This window comes from Ochlerotatus camptorhynchus, unplaced genomic scaffold, assembly GCF_037179485.1.
Source record: "Ochlerotatus camptorhynchus isolate MF236.1 unplaced genomic scaffold, CSIRO-AGI_Acam_v1.1 ptg000418l, whole genome shotgun sequence".
Classification (NCBI taxonomy): domain Eukaryota; kingdom Metazoa; phylum Arthropoda; class Insecta; order Diptera; family Culicidae; genus Ochlerotatus; species Ochlerotatus camptorhynchus.
The window spans coordinates 656,877-672,819 of record NW_027040904.1 but is presented as its reverse complement, the minus strand read 5'-3'; the positions used below and the strand labels follow the sequence as shown (position 1 = coordinate 672,819).

General features: G+C 41.4%; 1 protein-coding gene across 2 annotated transcripts in view; it reads right to left on the bottom strand.

Annotated features, from left to right (window-relative positions):
- Window positions 1-15,943, bottom strand: part of LOC135711096 (alpha-tocopherol transfer protein) — a 63,922-nt gene that overhangs the window by 30,871 nt on the left and 17,108 nt on the right. The window contains exon 1 of one of the 2 annotated variants that reach the window (XM_065233838.1): window positions 7,417-7,671. The exons of the other annotated variant lie outside the window; for it this stretch is intronic. The gene's annotated coding sequence lies outside the window, so the exon portion shown is untranslated. Of the gene's footprint in view, window positions 1-7,416; window positions 7,672-15,943 lie in introns of those variants that run through there. 2 annotated transcript variants of the gene reach the window in all.

Below are 15,943 nucleotides of genomic sequence, written 5' to 3'. Positions count from 1 at the left end.
GCTGCTCAACTGGAGTTGCTATTCTAGACATAGAAAAAGCATTCGACAGTGTTTGGCATAAAGGTTTGATTGCTAAATTGAAAAAGTTCAATCTTCCACTCTATATTATGGAATTAGTTCAAGATTATTTAACTGACAGAACTCTGCAGGTAAATTATCAAAATTCCTAATCTGAACGTCTACCTGTTAGAGCAGGAGTTCCTCAGGGTAGCATTCTTGGGCCTATATTGTATAACATTTTCACTTCGGACCTCCCTGATTTGCCTCAGGGTTGCCACAAAGCTTTATTCGCTGATGACACAGGCATTTCCGCTAAAGGAAGAAGTCTTTGTGTTATTTGTCGCAGACTGCAGAAAAGTTTAGATATGGTCTCTTCTTATTTAAGAAAAACGAAGATTTCTCCCAACGCTTCCAAAACTCAACTTATAATATTTCCACATAAGCCTAGAGCTTCCTTTTTGAAACCTAGTAGTAGTCACATAGTCACTACGAACTTTTGAAGATCACATTGAGGGCATTCAAGCCAAATGTAACAAATATACAAAATGTTTGTATCCTCTTATAAACAGGAAATCCAAACTTTGCCTGACGAATAAACTTCTAAAATTTAAACAAGTTTTTAGACCGGCCATACTTTACGCTGTGCCAATATGGACTAGTTGTTGCACTACCAGGAAAAAAGCACTTCAAAGGATTCAGAACAAAGTTCTCAAGATGATTTTGAAGTTGCCTCCCTGGTACAGTACTACCGAAGTACATAGAATTTCGAATGTTGAGACCTTAGAACAAATGTCCAATAAAGTAATTAATAATTTCAGGCAAAAATCGTGGCAATCCTCAATTGGAACAATTAATTCCCTTTATACTTAGATAAGATTTAGTGTTAGTTTTTAGTTTTAAGATTTCAATTGTTATAGGGGAATTTACGTATTCTCGGCAACCTAAGCAGCGACCTTCTTTCTATAGCATTTTTCTCTAAGGAACGCACACATATGCAGTATTGGTTTGTTTACGATCTTTTGCTACCAGCTGCTCTAACAATTTCAGTCGAAAGAATTGTCAAAAACTGTTTTGAAACGTTTTTACAAAGCTCCAATCTTCTCTAGTGAGAGCGAGTATTGTCGGCAACCAGTTTTTCTTCGGCAACCGTTCCATTTGAACTGCATGTAAATCTGCTGTTCTATTATCGGCAACTCAAAATCAGCTACAATTTGAAGTGCGTGTGTTGCATTTCAAGAAAACCTTGCTAGATTGCTTTTTGTCAGTGGTAAAAATATAGTCAAATTGAAGCTGAAAGCATAAAGAATCGTTTGCATGCATTCAGCGAAGTGTTTTCGTAAGAAAATCCAGTGAAAATAGTGTTTCAATTTGGGTTGCCGAAAATAGTCTGGCATGCCGAAGCCGTCATTTCCCCTACTGAAATGCAGGTTTAAAATATTGAAATGCCTACGCAGGAACAATGTAAAAACACTAAGATATATCTCATAACAATTAAGACTGGTAAGTTACTGTAGTAACTGGAGCACCTAGGTTAAAATGAAATGTAATTTATATTGAATTTGGAACAAATAAAGAGTTAAAAAAAGGAAGAACTCGTACAACCATTCACCCGTTGTCCGAAAACTGCGGTAAAGATTTGCGTGCCCATCGCTGATCCATTCCTTATTTTTTAATAATGCGTTTATTTTTCCAGGCTCATTTGCTATAGCTTTGCCGAGCCGACATTCATTGTTTAGATAACATAATTACTTAAAACTATCGTTAGTAAAGCGGGGGCCGATTACTCGCGGCTATCTCGAGGTTAGGGGTAACAAATTGTAGCAAATGGATGGCAGAGTAGGGATTGAGAACGCAAGGTTTGGAGAGCAATGTGCTCTTGATCTCGAACTAAGCCCTGTCAAACAACATTCGCGCCAACCGCTAATTCACGGCCGGATTCCTGTGGTGGGAAATCGTAAGAACAGCGCTTTCACCTCAAAAACTCTGTAAGCTAATTCCATTACAATTGCAACATCGCAATACTAAAACTTCACTGAGAAGCTAATTTTCCGAGCTAACCAAGTTTACAATAAAACCAAGGATACTCAATAAAGCCACTCTATGCTATCAAACCAATTCCTGCCAAACAAGACCATTGTCCTAAATTCTCATTTAGTTAATTTTCTGAACTAATCAAAAAACTAATCAAAAACACAATAAGAAACAAGAACTCCAAAAAGTATTCAGAAAAAAATCATCCTCTCTTATTAACTCTTTACCATTCTTGAATTTACTCAAAGGCGCTCCAATGCGCTTTGATTTTTGTTGGACACAGCAGGATTGAGCAGACGGACCAATCTACTCGAAGGTTATATTTCGTTAAATAGACATCTATTAAGAGACGCACATACCCATTTGGGGGTTACATTTTGCAACAACTAACAACGTTTAGCGTCTACGGAACTGGATTTGTATCTACTCTCAGGATCTCTGCTCAACTCAGCAATGTGCCAACCATGAGTGGGAGCTGAATCTATATTAGGCCCAACATTGATACCATTTTATTTGAGTATTTTTTGCTCAACTTGCTCGACTCAAGCATTGAGCAACCGCAAGTTCGCAACTTTATTTAAAATTTGAAATGAACAATCATGCTCAAACTACACCGAGTAATGAAGTTGTTTGAAACTAACAAAGTCAGTCATACTTATTAATAAGTTTCTGTGATTAAGAAATGTTTCCCTGAATTTGAATTGAATTCCCTGAGATTCCCTGGTTTTCCAAGTTTTAGTCGACACCCTGCGTTTGCCATACACACTTTCTATGACGAATAATGTTCCAAATTCCTTTTTGATGCGCTGGGAAAGCGCAATTTAAAATTGAATTCGTGTTGGCGAATACGTCATATTGTCGTTGATTTTCACAATGTTGATAACCTAGGCTTGTTATTTATAAAACATAAATCCACAGCACGAAGGCATCGATATCGATCATGAAATTGATTTCCGCTTAATTCTCGATCATTCGTTAACGAGAAATAAAGAACCAGTGCATATATTTTACACTCCAGTGGACAACAAATCAAAAAAGTCACCGATCAGGTCGTGACACCGCAGGCACAATTCTATCGTATATTTTGAGCATTTTGTTTTAACCAAATCGTGTTTTGCAAGCAAAGCCGGCAAAACACATAGCATCTTTTCGTGTTTATCATCACTGCGAGCTGGAAGAAGACGATAGTGTGGCGACAAGTACCTTGTTACTATCGGGATGAGGTACCATTAGATTGTGATCGGCATTGGGTAAACTTGCTGTTGCAAGTTGCCCGTCAGAAGAAGCTAAACATTCTGGAATAATTGCATGGGGTTTTGTGCTACTTCGTCTACTACGCAAATTGACGAGGAATTCATTCAAAAATATCAAAATTATCTATCAATACTCAATATGTTTGTTCCGATACTTAAGCTCAGAAGATAAGCGGAGAACGCTTAGCAATTGGTATACAGTCCCTTCTCGTTTTTGGCATCACATAATATTTGTCTTCTTCACTTTCTAATTCCATTTCTGATATCACTTGACCCCTCTTTGAGGATCCTATATACTTGGAATTCCACAGAAAGCGTAAATTTGAAGAAAGAATTAGTTGATGAGGTCGTGTTGCCAAAAACGGGTAGGTACTGTGTTTTAAAAAAAGCTATGCGTGCACAATTAGGCTAACCTCTTCTTCTTCTTCTTCTTCGCATTTCAAGCTTATTGCATATCGCATATTAGCTTATTGCGTGCTCTCAACTTAGTGTTCTAAATGCACTTCCACAGTTATTAATTGAGAGCTTTCGATGCCTGTACCATTTTTGCATTGGTATAATTGTGTGGCAAGTCCAATCATACTTCTATGCCCAGGGAAGTCGAGAAATTTTCCAAACCGAAAAATTCCTAGACCGAACCGGGAATCGAACCCAGCCACCTCCAGCATGGTCTTGCTTTGTAGCTGCGCCTTTACCGACTGAGCTAAGGGAGGCCCCATTAGGCTAACAGTATCTTTTATTAAAGCAAATCATAGGACGCAGCACTCCTTCGTCATTCCTTCCCTTCACTTCGGTACATCCCCCTTAAATCATCAATTCGATATTCCCGTTGAATTTATTTTATATCAGTCATAATTTAACTCGTGAGCAAATAATTAGAAGTTTAAATGTTGGATGTAGCTGATTGTCTTCATTGTTTTCGAGACACGTGACGTAAATGGGTCCCCTATGTGAAGTAATGCTCCACTTGGGAATAAAAAAAAACCATGCTTAGTGGAAACATTGCGATTGTTGTACAAATCGGTTCAAAAATAGAGATAAGGCAAGGGTTTGGCATAGCAAGACCGAAATTAGTTCGATAGCCCTATTCCGGAAAAGAGAATTTATCACGTCACTTTTCAATAGGTCATATCTGCATTGATCGATTCTCTTGATCGACTTTATCTTTGGATCGCCACGGCTGGGTTAAGATAGCGCCGGATATTTTCGACACACAGTTCGATGGAAGAAGCAACAATCTAGCATCTAATACAACAAAGACGACAGGAAACGTTTTTGTAGTCGAGTTACATACGACAGAGAGAGTCGATGAAGAAAATCCATCAATGTAGTTTGGTCTATCTAAAAGTGATGCAAGATTTTACGAGACGTTTCTGATTCAACTCATGAATGAACTTTGACAGGAGGCAGTTAGCTAATGGCTGTGAGAAGCATCATCAATATCTGGGTACTGCGGACTCATTCAATATATTGCTCTTGTAGAGATTCATTTCCGTTTTACGGATTAATTCCAAGGAGAAGAAGTTCCACCGACGCTGTCACATACACAAGGTTTCATAAAATCACCAGCAAAAATGCTTCAAGTTTGTCAAAGCACACTTTGTTTTTTCAGTATTGAGCTCATACTGGCGCTAGAACTTTGACAACTGCGGTACAACACTACGGTAAACGCCTTAAGATCCGCAATACTTGTCAACTGGGAGCCAAAGTCAAACGGGAGCCAAACATTCAGAAGCCGCAAATGAAGTCGGTAGAAACGCCCGCAGGAAGCCCGAGATCGCGAGGCGATGGAACATCTGTACCACGTAAACGACACACGAAAGTTCTACGCGAAGCTAAATAGTTCACGCAAAGGCTACGCTCCGCCACCCGATATGTGCAAGGACTTGGACGGTGTGAGTGTGACGTGATTGAGAGGTGAAAGCAGTACTATGACGAGCACCTCAACGGTGATGCAGTAGAAAACGAAAGGGGTACGGATACAGACCTTGGAGCACGCACAAAAGACGACAGGCTACCGGCCCCTGATCTTCAAGAAGTTGAGGAGGAGATCGGTCGACTGAAGAACAACAAAGCAACTGGTGAAGGTAGATCAACTACCAAGTGAGCTATTAAAATACGGTGGTGAAGCACTGACTAGAGCGCTGCACTGGGTAATTGCCAAGACTTGGGAATAGGAAATATTACCGGATGAGTTGTTGAAAGGAAATCCGGATAACGAGGTAACGATAGATCGAGTGATGTGCGTTGTTCGACTATCGGGCACACTCTCGAGTCCCTATGAATCTCGAAGGGGGTTACGGCAAGATGATGGACTTTCGTGTCTGCTATTCAACATCGCCTTAGAAGTTGTGATAAGAAGGGCTGGAATAGACACGAATGGCACGATCTTCAGGAAGTCGATCCAGCTTCTTGGCTTCACCGATAACATCGACATCATGGCACGGAACTTTAAGAGGATACCGCAAACTTACGTCAGACTGGAGGCTGAAGCTAGGCGGATTGAACCCGAGTTCAGATTGACGGTGACGAAATCGAGGTGGTCGACGAGTTCGTGGCTCACTGGTGACCGCCGAAAATGATACCAATAGAGAAATCCAAAGACGCATTTTGGCAGGGAATCGTGCCTACTTTGGACTCCGAAAGACGCTCTGGTCGAATAAAATTCGCCGCTGTACAAATTTGACTATTTACAAGATTAGACCGTTGGTCGAGCCGGTGGTCCTCTACGGCCACGATACCTGGACTATGCTCGGGGAGGACCAACCGTAGTCGCCCTTGGTGTTTTAGAAAGGAAGATGTTGCGGTGGTGTGCAGATGGATGACGGAACGTGGAGGAGACGAATGAACCATGGATTGCACCAGCTGCATCCACACTGCAAAACTTGGACGACAACGGTGGGCTGGGCACGTTGTAAGAATGCCGGACGACGACCCACTTAAAATGGTTCTCGAAAGCAACCCAACAGGAACAAGAAGAACAGGCGCGCAGCGGGCAAGGTGGATCGACCAAGTAGAAGGCGACCTGACGAACTGAGGCTGGCGACTTGTAGCCATTGATCGAGTAGAGTGAAGACGACTTCTTCAGACAGCAGAGGACGTCAAGCCTTATACCCCGTACAAACTATGGCTTATATCATGTGATATAGACTGTCTTGCAATGAGCACTCAGACATCTAGTTTTCACTGGAAATCTTAGCCATAGTCTGTACGGGGTATTAGCCGATTGGTAAATTAAGTAAATGAAGTTACTCTTCTTATCAATCGCCAAGTATTGTCATCTAATATAAATGACGTATATAATAATGATACTTTTAAGTCAGAGAAGCCTAGAAAATGTCTCACCTGAAAGATGGGAGTCGAAATGACAATGAAACAAATATTGGAAACACATGAAAGGTTGCATTTTTTTAGGCGGTTTATTTTCAACTTTTGACTGAGTTTTGTTTGAATCGAGCCACTGTCCCATCCACTGAAAATTTCCCCGGTTTCAACTTCCAATTCGGGTCTGACTGGATCCATAAAAATCACACGTTGCTTGAAGCGAATAGAATTTTAAACTGTCCCATCTTCGAGATAATCAACTAAACGCCTACACTGCAACCCCCGCAGGCCATCAGCACTCACAACATTTTGCGAGGCATTATGTCACGATTCAGGAAGTTCTATGCACGTTCGGGAAAGTGCTTAGTGCTATTTATATTCAAAAGCTTTGCACTGAATCATTTCATGCCCTTGGTCCAGCTAGTAAAAAGTTAAATGTTTTTCAATTTCACATAACTGAGAACCATATAGAGCAAACAAGTCGCTTTGCTTGGCACAGGTTCTACTGCCAATATATCCGTCACCGGTTTGTTGCAATATGCAATCTCAATCTACTCGCGGTCTCAACCGTCGCTCCCTCTCCCTCGTTGTATGTGGTCCACAAGCCAGCGCATTTCACAATCTTCGCAAACGCTTTCAACGGGTGCTTATGAATCACTGAATCGAATCCAATAGACCTGGGTAAATCTGCAATGAATCTCGGCTCGAAAACGGTTCACAACACAAGCACTCAATTTCACTTCTCGCATTCAGTTGAACGCGTCTTAATTTGGCAGAAAATGCATTCGCCAATCGCAAATCCACCCACATCGAGATTGTAGCTCCGCGTAGGTATCCTTCCTTCCCGAGCAGCAAAAACAAAGCACTTTGGCAGCAAACAAAAACGAAATTTACCGCGACAACCGACGATCCGAGTACAAACACAGATTTTGATGTCTTATTGCAAGTACGACAAGACAACAAGTACTTTGAGCACTGTACAATGGTTTTTGCTTTGGCGGCGTGCAAAAAAACCCCGACACGACCGATACTGGTCACCGTTACCTCTAGACTAGCATAGAATATTGATCAGCAGTAATGTTTTATTACTGAAGTGTGCTCTCTGTTGCTGCGGCTTCAAGAGGTGTACCTAGGAACCTATTTACATTGGAGCTCGCTCATTCTCGCGCTCTCGTTGGGCGTCCGCCGTCGTGGTGGTCGCGTTCTCGTCAGAAGGCGCGCGTCATCACGTCTCTCACCTGATGCTGACCGAGCTGTGCTGGACTTTCCGTTCGGTTAAACTATTTAGAACACCCATTATGTGTTAGTAGTTCACCCTTACTTCTGCAGAGGGGTTATTTGAAATACCAAATCGGGAAAATTTCACCTATCTGATGGTAGTGTTAGTATGCGTGGACGAGCTACTAGTTTCGCCAAATCAACGATCAAATGCATTGTTTACAAAAGCTGATATCTCCTTTCGAAAAAGTAATCGAGAAATGGTTCGTCGGATTGTTCTGTACATATCTATGATTATCCATCTTGCAACAATAAGCGACGAACCTCTGCAAAACAGAAACAGCAAAATCTTTTTTGAAATATTCTTTATCTCGCTTGCATCATGTAGGTTAGAGCGCCAATGGAATGTATGGGAAATGTTACCATCAAATTTTTCAAACCAGCCATATACAAAATGTTCATTGATTTGAAAAAAGACCCTATTTAAAATTTGGGCCCAATCGGACACGATTTGGGGTGACGCCAAATCGTCAGAGTTTGAACTTTTATCATACATAAAATTTCGGCAATCGAATAAAATACATTAAACGTTGAGATTTAGTGTTAAATCGTTTTTTTTTGTCATAAATAAACTTTCAGGGACTTGGATTTTTTCAGTGGAATTTCACGAAAAATTTACGAATACCAGAAAGACCTCGGAGATGAACTAGCCCATAACTAAAAATCTCCTAAATAAAGTAAAAAAACTACAAGAGACAACCCTATAAGGTTGTACGCAATGGTGATGTAGGACTACGTGGTATTATATAATAAATGTTATTTGTTAACTACAGCAAGAGCTTGTGTTTTGTGTAGGAATAGGAATTTGAGCGGGGTTCTCTCTGTTTATACTCTTCAGTATGACTATGATTGCCCTGAAAAGAACCTTTTGATTTGAATTTTAGTTGGGACATGTTCAGAAATTTAACTCTTTTGGAAAATTTTGGTGGTCCTGAAAAGGACCGATGGTAGTATAGGCTTAAAGCCTTTGGAAGATGATGATGACGTGTAGGCAGCTGGGTCAGCAAATCGGACCGGACAATCCCATATCTTCGGTTCCATGATTGGGTAGTCGCAAGAGTTTTGGCCCGTCTGTTGCTGGACATGGGCTGAACTGGTGTCTGCAACAGGTTGAAAGGCCGCAGAATATCAGTGTCCACCCAGTTAAAGCTCCTCCCCGTTTAAGTTTTTCTCGTTAAACTTATTCTCTCAAATGGAGGCGAACCAGCCTCAGCCTGAAAGCCTCCTAAATAAAGATAAATCAATCAATCAATCAATTATTCTCTCAACAATTTGGTAAATCTTAGCCTTTAGCAGAAAGACGCTCAGCACTTTTTTCGGCGAATTTATGATCCTGTTTCACGTCATGGTTCTTCTCTATGCCTGTTCAGATAAATTAGTACTTTTATTTATTTTCTCTACTGCGCTAAATCAAACGAGTAGAAATAAGAAAGGATGTCGTTTACGCGCTTGAATAACAAAAAAATCGATAAAGGGGGAGAGGTAGCTCATCGATTCTTCCGGTTCGCCTCCTAGCCTCGTGCTATAAGGTACCAGGCGATAACCAGGGTAGTTGATCTATAGGGTGCAATGATGACTGCAATGGGGAATTCTCATAGAAGGCGTTGACGATGGGACGTTGTCGAGTTGTTGAATAGCAACTATCGTGGTAACTCACCGATTACCTGTCGATCTGCCAAATTTGGAAAGACGTCTGCATTGAATTGTCTCATATAATAATATTCCGCCCACTATATCACAAGAAATTGCTAGTAGCTGAGTGGAATGGAGATAAGTTAAGCATTGGGTACAGGACCAAGTCTCTCCTGGGTGGTGCAAAAAGATGAGCGCAATAGAATCATCAAGTTGCCATAAGGCACGGAATGAGACTATTGCATGGCTGGGTAGTCAAAGTCTTCTTTTCGTTAGTCATTTCAGGTGGATAAGAACAGGTTTAGGTGGGCGTTGGCCAGATTTGGATTTTTCAGATGTAATCCTGGATAGGACCCTGTCATTAAACGTCGCGTGAAAGTGGAACTTAATGAAGGCCTAAGTACTTTTTCGTAGTTTTTAGTTTTCGGATTTGAAAGATCGTCGGTTACAGTGGCCTGCTTACTGAGCAGAAAAACGCGGTCCCAGGTCCTTACATATCAAAGAGATTTATGGTAAAATCGCTTGTGTATCTTGTATTTTGCGAAACTCGTTGCTGTCGTTGGTTTCGGGTTTGAATGGATACACAAATTTGAGCAACGGTATTATGTGATATGAGGGGCTCGGTGGCCTTAGGCAACCGTTTTTGCTTACTGAGCAGAACATCATGAGTCTAATCTCAGGCCCATCCACATTCAAGATTCGTCAATCGTTTTATTTGTTAATATGACTACATGGTAATAATAGCAATTTGGTGATTAAAAAGGTGCTCGTCTGCCTAGTGGCAAACGTTTTTGCTTACTGAGCAGAAGACCGTGGGTTTAGTCCCAAGCTCCTTCGCGTTATATGATCGTTAGGACATCAATTCAGCTTATCGTTTACCAAAACGAACCCTGCTGCAAACCCAACTCTCTTATCCAACATCCCAGTGATTCCTCGTGGAAGTGCAGAGGTGTTCTCGGCTTCCATCAAAGCGAGTGTCATGTCAACACAATCCTTCCCATTCCTTTCTTGACCTGTGTTCGGGCGCGGCCGGCGCTGGTATTGCCTAATTTAAGATCACCAGTTTTTACACATTGAGGATGATTGCTAGTCCCAAGCATCGTCTATTGGTTCTCTGTGTAATTACAGCTGATCTGGCAGTAACAGAGTAGCAACCGTGGGCGGTCAATCAAGCTCAAGCTCAAGCTCAAGCAATAACAAAAAATTCGATAAATATTTAATCGAATAGCTGGAAAAATCTTTACGATATCTTTACGAGTTAACACTAGTTTCGACCTTATAGAGATGAACTAGCCAACGTCTAAAAATCTCTCTAATAAAGTAAAAAAAAAAATAGTTTCGATGTTACATGAATTTGTTAGTCATCTGGCATCAACAGAAAAAAAAATCGATATCTGAAATTTCATGTATGTATGTATGTATGTACTTGGAAGATTTTTCAGATGAAAAAAGTTCAAACTTTGACGATTTTACGCCTCCCCAAACCATGTCCGATTGAACCCAATTTTTCCAGAAATGTGTCGGCGCCCTTGGAGAAATGGCTAATTCTCAACAAGTATTAAAACTCGTTGTGCCATTCATCAAACTTCATGATGGCAACTGAACACATTTGTCACACAGGACTGAAACATCGTCCATCTGCAAACAACTCCAATGAAGTCAAATTTCAAAGGTTCAATTTACTTTGATGCTTTTTGGAAAATTTCAAAAGCAGTTTTTTTCCGACGCATTATTTCAGATTGCAAAAAGCTCGCACTATTCGATTCCTTTTGATATTTTACACAATAAAGGGTGATACGGTCAAAATTTGGTCAAGGGAAAACGCGTGTAAATCGGTGAAATCGTTTATTTAAAAAATCAAATTAAATTTCTTTTTCAAGTTCAATTAGTATAAAATTCAGGAAAAATATCCAGTTAGGCTTCCGCTTTTCCAAATCCGAATTGCCGGGCCTTACGCTTGACCCCTGCCATCAGATTTTGTACAGCCACCTTGTCCACCTTCTTCGCCGCAGAAAGCCAGTTTGCCTTGAACTGCTGCTCGCCCTTAGCAGTTTTTTTGGTCTTCTTTAGGTTCCGCTTGACAATAGCCCAGTATTTCTCAATTGGGCGGAGCTCTGGCGTATTGGGAGGGTTCTTGTCCTTGGGAACCACCTGCACGTTGTTGGCGGCGTACCACTCCATGGCCTTTTTACCGTAATGGCAAGATGCCAAATCCGGCCAAAACAGTACGGAACAACCGTGTTTCTTCAGGAAAGGCAGCAGACGATTATTCAAACACTCTTTCACGTAAATTTCTTGGTTGACAGTCCCGGAAGCTATGAAAATGCTGCTTTTCAAGCCACAGGTATAGATGGCTTGCCAAACCAGATATTTCTTTGCGAACTTTGACAGTTTCATGTGCTTGAAAACATCTGCTACCTTTCCCCTTCCTTTTGCCGTATAAAACTCCTGTCCCGGAAGCTGCTTGTAGTCGGCTTTGACGTAGGTTTCGTCGTCCATTACCACGCAGTCAAACTTCGTCAGCATCGTCGTGTACAGCCTCCGGGATCGCGCTTTGGCCGTCGTATTTTGTTTATCATCGCGATTTGGAGTCACTACCTTCTTGTAAGTCGATAGTCCGGCTCGTTTTTTGGCTCGATGCACGGTTGTAGACGATACACCCAGCTTATTTGCGGCATCTCGGAGAGAGAGGTTAGGGTTTCGCTTGAAACTACCGGCAACTCTCTTTGTCGTCTCAGCGGCTTCCGGTTTTCGATTTCCCCCCGATCCAGACTTACTGGCTGTCGACAAACGTTCCCCAAACACTTTAATTACATTTGTAACGGTTGATTTGGCAACTTTTAGCGATTTTGCCAACTTTGCGTGCGAGTAGCTCGGATTTTCGCGATGCGCGAGCAAAATTTTGATACGCTGCTCTTCTTGCTTGGACGGCATTTTGACAACTGAAGAGTGAATTCCAAAACCAAAATACTAGCAACATTCTACACACACACACCTTCAAAATGAGGGGTGTTCAGGTTTTTTAAATGCAAAATTGAAAGAAATACGTCAAGTTGATATAGACCAAATTTTGACCGTATCACCCTTTAGGACGCGAGCTTTTCGCAATCTAAAATAATGCGTCGAAAAAAACTGCTTTTGAAATTAAAAAAATGCATCAAAGTAAATTGAACCTTAAATAGAGATAGTATTCTAGATCATGGCCAAGTAAAGTGTGATTTTCGCAAATTTTACGCGTCAATTCTTAATCCCTTTGATTAATTTTCAAATACCTTTGTACACTAATAAGAATACTTTTGATGATATTTTTGTTTCTTCATCTCGCCGCTTTTCATGTTACATAAATGCTAAGTCAATTACTCGAGGATTGACCCAACTAGCAACAAGTCCAATTAGTTTCAGTGGTTGTCGAGAAAAGTGGACTCTCAATACGGCCAATACTGGCCGAGTTCTACAAAATCATGAAGTTTGATGTGTCACACGACGGGTTTGGGTTCTTATTGAGAATTGGCCACTTCCCAAGGGCAACGAAACATTTCCGGGGGCACCAAAACATGCCCGGGATGACCGTGGACTGTCAATAAGGCCATTACCGGCCGAGTATTGTAAAATAGTGATTTATTTTTTCCTTTATTTTAGAGACTTTGAGACCCCAAATTACAGAGATGGGGTGGTGATTCCAGATGGGGATCTCCCGAAAAATCGAGTGGCTGGGAATCATGAAGTTTGATGTGTCCGACGACGGGATTCAATTCTTCATAATAATTGGCCACTTCACCGAGGGCACTGGAACAATGTCGATATGGCCAATGTGACCGTGGTCTCTCACGAGTCATTACTAAAGCCCTCTAGTTAAAGTATGGACGATTGTCGCCACACAACTGAAAAAAACTGTTCCAATCGAGCCAAGCGGTGCATTTTGACGGTTCGATTGGAACAACTTTTGACAGACGTCCATACTTTTACTGTAGGGCTTTAGCCATTACCGGTCGAGCCGCACAACGGGTTTTGGTTCTTGTCGAGAATTGGTCACTTTCCCGGGGGCATCAGAACATGCCCGGGAGCGCTTGTGTGGTCGTGGACTGTCAATAAGGCCATTACCAACCATGTTTTGTAAAATCATGAAGTTTGATATGTTGCACAACAGGTTTTGGTTCTTGTTGAGAATCGGCCTCTTCCCCGTGGGTACCGAAAATTTTCCGGGATGCCCAATGTGGACCATCGGTTAAGCCATTATTGGTTCAATTACATATTTTGAGTGATAAAATATTATATTCATCGTGTGTACAATTATTACAGAACAGTATGGCCGGATTAAAAAACATGACAAAATGCAACTACTTGTGCAGGAAAAGTTTGAAAAATGCTGGTTTTAGAGCGAATTGAATTTTGAAATCTATACAAATTTAGACGTTAGTGTTGAAAGTGTTAATACATTATCAGTGGTTTATTAGCATCGGGGCAGGGCTAATCGTGTGTGAAAATAGCTTCGGAATTCTTGCCTCTTTGAAAACGGCTGTTAGATCTGCGGTAGAGCTGTCACCTTCTAATTCCCGGATTCAAGCTTCTTGCAGCCATAAGACATGTTTGAAGGATGATTTTTTGCATAATTGGATTGTAAATACAAACATACACAATGTAATCTTAGGTAGGAACCAACACATGCACAATGTTTCGGGAATGACATTTTTCTTTTGTGTTTTGAGCTGGAATACTTATACCTTGAATATTTGTAGCCGATATGACAAATTAATTGTTGATATCGGGGTGAATAATATCGGATATCTTATCGAATAAGTTTTACCCACTAATATCGATAACAGTGCAGCCCTAGTAGATGGTGTTTAGCATCAGGGTTTCTACTTCCACTGCAAAATGTCACTGATTCAAGCTGTATATGTATCATTGACGATGCCGGAAAGGTAGGATGTTTCTGGGGTATTTTAAAGTTGTAAAACCACTTAGGCCGCTTTTATGCTGAGAACGAAGAGGCGCTAAACGTTCTATACAAAAGAATACCTATCAGCGAGTCAAAACACATAAAGCAACCAACGATACCGACAAAACGGTTGCTACGACTACCATGACAAACTCGCTCTGTAACATAGCTCGATCGGAGTGGTAGAACTTCTTCTTTCCATTATTTAACGTCGGTCTCTGTTCCGCAATCTAGTGCCAATCACCGACGGACATCGATTGCCATCCATTGACGGCAATCGAATGTGCAGGAAGGCAGCTTCCACACCTGCGTAGGATATCGCACCCATTCAACACGCATGGGCCGGGACCAACGGCTTTACTTCCCTTCCTAAGGAAGACGTGACCAGAGATTTTTATGCCTCAGAAAAATCCCACCGACCTCGGCTGGGATTGAACCCAGACCCATTGGGGTGTTAGAAAGCAGTCACGCTTACCACTACACCACCGACGCCGGCTGGAGTGGTATAAGGATAATGATTTATTGCTTGCTTGCTTTGTTGCAATATACACAGTTTGTTCTCGACGAACATTTCAAATGGTCGTATCGGTTTTGATCGGTTCTCTTCGTCGACTTTCTCTTTTTATAATAACTGCTATGCAAACAGATTTCGCGCTGATTGTATCGCATAATTTGATAAAGGAGGTTCTTATCTAGCGTCCAAAACGTCAAATTAACGAAAGAGAAAGTCCATGAAGAGAATCGATCAATGCAGATAGGACCTTTTGAAATGTTTATCTAGAGTTGAAGACACAGCTTGCTCGGAATCGAAAAAAAGACATAACAAAAAAAAATCCCATTAAGATGATTCGCTGTGACATACTTATTCTCGTGACCAGTTCGAAACTTTAAGTGCACAAATATCAGCTTGTACGACACGTGCAACATTCAAATTGTTACTCCATGTTTGCTGCACTGCAACATAAAGGGTGATACGGTCAAAATTTGGTCAAGGGAAAACGCGTGTAAATCGGTGAAATCGTTTATTTAAAAAATCAAATTAAATTTCTTTTTCAAGTTCAATTAGTATAAAATTCAGGAAAAATATTCAGTTAGGCTTCCGCTTTTCCAAATCCGAATTGCCGGGCCTTACGCTTGACCCCTGCCATCAGATTTTGTACAGCCACCTTGTCCACCTTCTTCGCCGCAGAAAGCCAGTTTGCCTTGAACTGCTGCTCGCCCTTAGCAGTTTTTTGGTCTTCTTTAGGTTCCGCTTGACAATAGCCCAGTATTTCTCAATTGGGCGGAGCTCTGGCGTGTTGGGAGGGTTCTTGTCCTTGGGAACCACCTGCACGTTGTTGGCGGCGTACCACTCCATGGCCTTTTTACCGTAATGGCAAGATGCCAAATCCGGCCAAAACAGTACGGAACAACCGTGTTTCTTCAGGAAAGGCAGCAGACGTTTATTCAAACACTCTTTCACGTAAATTTCTTGGTTGACAGTCCC